This window comes from Artibeus jamaicensis, unplaced genomic scaffold, assembly GCF_021234435.1.
Source record: "Artibeus jamaicensis isolate MK-2021 breed Jamaican fruit bat unplaced genomic scaffold, CSHL_Jam_final contig_558, whole genome shotgun sequence".
Classification (NCBI taxonomy): Eukaryota; Metazoa; Chordata; class Mammalia; order Chiroptera; family Phyllostomidae; genus Artibeus; species Artibeus jamaicensis.
In genome coordinates this window covers 4,828,760-4,836,346 of record NW_026521886.1, presented here as the reverse complement: position 1 = coordinate 4,836,346, position 7,587 = coordinate 4,828,760, and the positions used below count along the sequence as shown (strand labels likewise).

Genomic DNA, 7,587 nt, shown 5'->3' with positions numbered 1-7,587 from the left:
GAGGGGGAAAGAAACATAAATGTATGATTGCCTCTTGCATGCCCCTTACTGGGGACTTGGCCTGCAGTGCTGGTATGTGCCCCGACTGGAAATTGAACTGGTGACTGGTTCGCAGGCCAGTGCTCAATCCATTAAGCCACACCAGCCAGGTTGTTTTTTTTAAATTGTGTTGGCCAAAAACTTTGGTTTTTTCCATAAAAGAAGACACATTTTTTGTTTTCACCAATTACTATTGATTTGTATATTTTGAGTATGTCAGCTGTCTCCTGTGTGGTATAACATTGATTGTTCTCAATTAGTGTCTTAATTTGATCGCTATCAACTTCAACTGGTCTTGATATTTCAAGCAAGAAATCTGCAGGATGAAACCACTAACCACTTTTCACATGTTTGATCAGTCGTAGCACCTCCATACAACTGCACAAATCTTGCATTTCAGTTGCATTTTTACCTTTTTGGAAATAAAGCATATGCTGAAAATGTTGCTTATTTTCTTCCGTCTTCAGTGTTAAAATGACTGCAAAAATTTACCAATTTTGATTTTTTTAAAGCACACTGATGTGAGAACTGTAACAATACAGTCTTAACAAAATTGTTTTGAATGAAGTTAAAGACAACTAAACACTACTAGAGCCATCTTGTGGGGAGGGAAAAAAACTTTCTGGCCCACTCAATACCTGCAATTTAGCAGAAATGTCTGCTTGAAAGATCTCTTGTCCAAGTTTTCCCTTCTAGAACTTTCCAAGATGAGCCCTTTCTATGAAAGCTGTGAAGATACTTGATGAATATGTCTCATTGCCTCATTCAGTTCCACAAATCCATCCTGAGAGTCTAATAAGTCCCAGGCCCTAATGGGGACAAATCAGACATGGTCTCTGTCTGGTTGGGGGCTGGGGTAGACTACAGTCAATGAAGGGAAGGAAGACAATGAGGAAGCAGTCCCATACTATGGGAATGAATGGGGCAGAAATGACTGAGGAAGTTACCCTTCTGGAGGTGGAATCTTCATGAAGAAGACAGGGAAGAAAGTAGCCAATGCAAGGGTGGATGTGGCTGAAGCAGACTAGGAGCAAAAGGTGAAGGCCGAGTTGGGTAGAACCAGACCATGCTAGGTTTGCAGGCTGAGAGGAAAGGTTTTTGTTCTATGTTCAGAACACTTCAGACATATTTGTGGGTTTTCCATACCAGGCAAACAATTCTATGGTCACAGATCAGGCATCTCATAGTTTACATCAGGTTTGACACTACCAGGAGACCCTACAGGTTAAGGGCTCAATCCTCAAGGACTGCCCCCATTTCAGACACAAGTTACAGTAGTAGGTACCCAGGTCACCCACATCTATCAGATTTGACTATAGAGGATTCCATGAACTCCTCTGGTTTGATAATTTGCTATAAAGACTCAGAACCCAGAGAAACATTTTACTTACTATTATTGATTTACTTTAAGGACATATTAAAAGAATACAGATGAAGTGATACATAGAGTGATGTCCTGCATAGGAGCTTCTTCTGCCCCTATGTTAGTGACATTTTGGGTTCTTGGTTCTTGACTTCATGCAGGAAAGATTTCACAATATGAGTCCAGGTGATTTTGGAGTACATTGACTAAAGCTGGGGACAATGAAATAAAGGAAGGGCTTAAGATAGAAGAGGAAAAGTCAGCAACGGGAGTGAGCCAAGGTGGAGTTGTCTTTTCTTGGCTTTTTGGAAATGTGAGGGAGAGTCAAGCCTAGGTGTGGCTGTCTTGGCCCTTTAGAAAGTCACAGACACAGAACAAGTGTGCCAGCTGAGTGCATGGACTTAGGAAACAAGTTATTGAGGGAAATCAAGGCAGGCCCCTTGGAGAAGTGCCTTAGGAAAGAAGCCGGGGACATCATGGCCATGCTGGAGGAGGAGAGAGAGAGAGAGCAAACATATGCACTGGGTCATTTGTCTTAATGGTTTTTATCTGTTTTCTAAAGACATGAATTTTAGGGGCAGTCTCAGAGGAGGATCTCAATAGAATATTCATCAGCTGTCTAAGTGTGTCCTATAACATACTAATTCATTGAAAAGAGTTTGTTGTGTCAGGGTCATAGTCTTTACTGATTGGTTGGTGCTAGGGTAGCAGGTCATTGGTCATTACATGTCATCCTGATGCCAGCCATGGCATCACTTCATCTGGTTTTACTGCTTTTCTGGGCCTGGTATTGAAAAATAACTGAGGCCTAGACTTTATCACTAGTTTAACCAAAACTGTCTCTGTGGTCAATAGACCTAAGGCTTTGTTCCTAAGATTATTTGATGCAGATCAGAATCTCATTGCCCTGAGAGTTTAATGCTTAAGGGAGTGGTCACGCAAAGGAGGAAACAGGTGTGTCAGGGTGCTGGATAAGGCCACTTTTAAATCAGCTGTCTCAATTTCCTCATTGCACTTGTGAAGGAATTTTCCTAATTTCTTACTGATCCCACCTCACCTAGAGAATTTGAGATACAGTACTTTCCTTGAATGTGAAGGTGTTCTTCACTAACCCAGAAACTCTCCAAAGCCTTTCAGTTAGGGCTTTTTTATAGAGGTTTCATTAGGTAGACATGATCATTAAATCATTCTTCATTGGTGAGGAGCTCAAACTCCAGCCCCTCTCCCCAGAATCCAGGGGCTGGGGCTAAAAGTTTCAACCCTCAAATCACAGGGTTGGTTCCCCTGGCATCTGGCCCCCATTCTTACAGGTTTTCCTAAAGTCACCTTTTTAAAAATAAACTCAGATGTGGTTGGAAGAGGATTGATTTAAATAACAAAAGACATCACCTTTACTACTCCAGAGCTGTTTTCAGAGCTGGTTCAGGAATCGGTCAAAACCAAGTATTACAACAAAAGACATTTCTATGGTTCTTATCACTTAGAAAATTACAGGGATGTTAGGAGTCCTGACCTGGAGCTGAGACAAAGACCAAAATATATATTTCTGATTTTATCGTAATATCACACAGGCCTAATAAGGCCCAACTATAATAGACAGCCCTTAAGATTGTGAGCAGGAGAGGAACATGGCCCAATGTATTTTATAGGATGATCACATCTGGCCACTGTAAATCATATTGAAGAGAGAAAAGAGGAAGAGCTGAGTGAAAGTCTGTGGAATAGCCTATAGATGGTGGTGGTCTAGACTCACGGAATAGGGAAAGTGGACATATTTTAGATATATTCTGCAGGTAGATTAGACAAGACTTAGTAATAATTAAGAAGTGGGAGAATGGACTTCCAGCCAAGATGGAGACATAGATAGACACACTGTGCCTCCTCACACAACCAAAATAAGGACAACAAAAATTTAGAAACAAAAAACAGCCAGAACTGACAGAAAATTGAACTGTACAGAAGTCCAACAACCAAGGTGTTAAAATAGATACATTCATCCAGACCAGTAGGAGGGGCAGAGTCGGGCCGCCAAGGGAGAGGGGTCTCAGCAAATAAGTGGTGGCTTGCAGACCCTAGGTACGCAAGGCAGCAGCTGACAGACTCCAGGTGCACAGGCAGCAGCTGGCAGACCCAGCAAGGCGGCAGATTGTGGAGAGGCACGGTGCAGCCTGGTGTGCAAGGTGGCTGGTGGAACTGGTGGTCCCACACTGGAATGCAGATAAACTAGGCAAAACTGGGGAGCAAGACAGACCATGCAACCTGGGGTCCCAGTGCGGGGAAATAAACCCTCAAAACACAGATTGAAAACACCTGTGGGGGTTAAGGTGCCGGGAGAGACTCCCAGCCTCACAGGAGAGTTCACTGGAGAGACCCACAGGGTTCTAGAACAAACACAAACCCACCCACCCAGGACTCAGCACCACAAGGGCCCAGTTTACTTGATGGAAGCTGCAGAGGGGACTGAAATCCAGCAGAGAGCAAAGCAAGAGCCATTGAGTCCTCTCTGACCCCTCCCGCACATAGAGCATCATAACTCAGCAACTGGGTTGGCCCGCCCTGGTGAACATCTAAGGCTCCACCTTTCAGTACATAACAGGCCCAACGAGACAAAAAAAAAAAAAAAAAAAAAAAAAAAAGGTGGAAACAGAAGAACAGATCAAAGCTCCAAAAATAATATGACTAAGCGATGAAGAGATAGCCAACCTATCAGATGCACAGTTCAAAACACTGATGATCAGGATGCTCACAGAATTGGTTGAATTTGGTCACAAATTAAATGAAAAAATTAAGGCTATGCTAAGTGAAATGAAGGAAAATGCACAGGGAACCAATAATGATGGAAAGAAAACTGGGACTCAAATCAATGGAGTGGACCAGGAGGAAGAAAGAAACAACCAAACAGAAAAGAATGAAGAAATAAGAATTCAATAAAATGAGGAGAGGCTTAGGAACTTCCAGGACATCCTAAAATACTCCAACATCCAAATTATAGGGGTACCAGAAGGGGAATAGGAAGAGCAACAAGTGGAAAACTTATTTGAACAAATAAGCAAGGAGAACTTCCCCAGTCTGGCAAAGGAAATAGACTTCCAGGAAATCCAGGAAGCTCAGAGAGTCCCAAAGAAGTTGGACCCAACTAGGATCACACCAAGGCACATCAGAATTACATTAGCCAAGATTAAAATGAAGGAGAGAATCCTAGAAGCAGCAAGAGATAAGGGGACAGTCACCTACAAAGGAGCTCCCATCAGACTGTCAGCTGATTTCTCAGAAGAGACCTTACAGGCAAGAAGGGGCTGGAAAGAAGTATTCCAAGTCATGAAAGGCAAGGACCTACATCCAAGATTGCTCTATCCAGCAAAGCTTTCATTTAGAATGGAAGGGTAGATAAAGTGCTTCTCAGATAAGGTCAAGTTCAAGGAGTTCATCATCACCAAGCCCTTATTATATAAAATGTTAAAGGGACTTATCTAAGAAAAAGAAGATAAAAATATGAACAGTGAAAGGACAGCAAACTCACAGTTATCAAGAACCACACCTAAAACAAAAGCAAACTAAGTGGACAGCTAAGTGGACAGGAGCGGAGCCACAGAAATGGAGATCACATGGAGGGTTAGCAACAGGAGAGTGGGAGGAGGAGAAGGGGGGAGAAGGTACAGAGAATAAGTTGCATAGACAGTAGGTAGAAAATAGACAGAGGGGAGGGCAAGAATAGTATGGGAAATGTAGAAGCTAATGAACTTGTGACACATGGACATCAACTAAGGGGGGGGGAAGGGGGTGGGAGGGGGCGTGCAGGGTGGAGGGGAAGGGGGGAAATGGGACAACTGTAATGGCATAATCGATAAAATATATTTTAAAAAATCATCTTGGAATTGTCTTTTAGCTCACAACAAGTAAGCAATTAAACTTAGTTCTCTCCAGTAACACTTTAAAGCACAAAAGTTAAAAAACTTTTTATCCTCATCTGAGGACATTTTTTTTCCTTATTGCTTTCTTAGAGAGAGAGGAAAGGAGAGCTTCTTGAGAAGGGGAGGGAGACAGGGAGAGAGATATCAATGTGAGAGAGAAAAACATCCATCAGTAGCCTCTCCCATATGCCCTGACTAGTACCTAACTGCAACCCAGTCATGTGCCCTGATTAGGAATCAAACTGAGACCTTTTGATTTACTGGTGGATGCTCCAACTGAGCCACACAGGTCAGGGCTAATTTTCTTATTACTACAACAAACATTTATTTCTCATTCATATTACAATCAGTGGCCACAGGCCAGCTGCTTCAGCTCTGCTTCATGTATTTTTCCATTCTGGCTCCCTAGGAACAGCCCAAATCTAGGAAATAGTTTTTAATGGCAGAGGGAAAAGAGCATGAGCCTTCCATGCCATGGTTCTTTAGGGAACCACACTCCTGAGGGGGAGGGGTGGTGATATCTCTTTAAAAAGTTTTTAAAATCAATACTCTTAGTGCAGATAACGAAATTAGTGGCTTTTTCTAATATTGAGCCAATTTTTAATCCCCAGGGTAAAACCTACTTAATCAGGACATGTAGGGAACCAATATGCCTGGCAATGACAATTGTAGCTCAGCCCTGTTGAAAATCCAATAGGCATATTGTGGCATCCATGGATTGTAGGAAATCAGGCCTGCATTATAACTAGGCTGCTTTGTGACTTGCTCTTGCTAAAACTCCCCTCCTGAGTGGAGGCAGCAAAGGTTTACTGTATATCTCCAAAGTAAGTTCCTGAAATCTGTGCTAATTCTCCCAAGGACTAAAGTGTAACCAGACCTATTACTCTTATCGTTCCCTTTCATTTGCAACATTTTTTCCTTGTTAAATTGTAAGAAGTAATCAGTTCCCTGTGTATGTGGGAATACATCCCTTCTGTTGCTATCTGTAAAAAGTAATTATCTAAAGCAAACCTAAGTATAATGAATGAAAACCTTCTTCGATGTATATGATTAGAAAGCCAATAAAAGCTTGTCAAGGCAAGGGGGTCAGCATGCTCTCCCCTAGAGAGAGTAGCCATGCCATCCCTTTTCCTTCACAGGACTCAGTGGTCCATGTGAATTTGTCTTGTATCTCATCCATAATGCCATGGACACTGCTGGCTAGTATCGCATCAAGGATATATCAATATTTTTAACATATTGCTGCAATCAACTTGCTCATATTTTCTCTATAAAAGTTGTATCTGTGTTCAATAAAATTGACTTAGGGTTTTTTCTATTTCTATTATCTTCATGTTTTCTTTTTAACTTTATAGTAGCTTCATAAAGTAAATTGGGATGACTTCTAACTTTTTTCTACAAGAGTTTTTATGTTTAAGGTTTGCTAGAGCACACTCATTCTAAATGAGCTTTATGTCTTTTGAAGGGCAGATTATTTTTTACTGTCTTTTTATTTCCCCCACTGTTATTAGTATTTAGCTTTTCTTTCTTTTTTATCAGTATAGAAGTCTTTTATTTTTTTCACACTTATCATGCCATGAATTCATAGGGAATGGGTTCCAACAGCTCAGGCACCTTTCCATTAGTTCTCACAAAGCGTGCTTCTCTAAGTGGATCAGGCTGATACTTCGGTTAAACCCAGGTACCTTTCTCTTTGGCTTCCTTCTTTTTCTGATCATTTTCCTTCACACATTTCAGGAAACTATCTCAACTCTTCAAGTGCTTAATATGCTCAATTTGTACATTAATTTTCTTTGCAAGAATCTTGCCCTTAACTTGTTTGCTTGCAACAATGCCCACCACATGCTAGGTGATGTTGTTGACTCTTCCAGTTTTGCCATGGTAACATTTGTGGGGCATTCCTTTTTGAACAATGCCCATTCCCTTGATATCTACAATATCACCTTTCTTGTAGATTCACATGTATGTAGCAAAAGGAACAACTCCATGTTTTCTAAAAGGCCTAGAGAACATATAACAGGTACCTCTCCTCTTTCCCTTTGTGTTAGTCATGTTGGTGAATTACTGGAAGATGGAGGTTCTGGACAAAAATAAGCAGTTTTTCTTCTACTTGAATCAATTTCAGTATTTTGTGTGTGTGTTATTTTAAAGATTTTATTTATCTATTTTTAGAGAGAAGTGAAAGGATGGAGACAGGGAGAGAAACACTAATATGTGGTTGCCTTTTGTGTACCACCTACAGAGGATCTGGCCTGCAACCCAGGCATGTGCCCT

At 41.4% G+C, this 7,587-nt stretch overlaps 1 pseudogene; it reads right to left on the bottom strand.

Moving 5' to 3' along the window:
* Positions 1 to 6,882: 6,882 nt before the first annotated feature.
* On the bottom strand, positions 6,883 to 7,365 carry LOC119041687 (60S ribosomal protein L21-like; annotated as a pseudogene).
* Between the last annotated feature and the right edge of the window lie 222 nt (positions 7,366 to 7,587).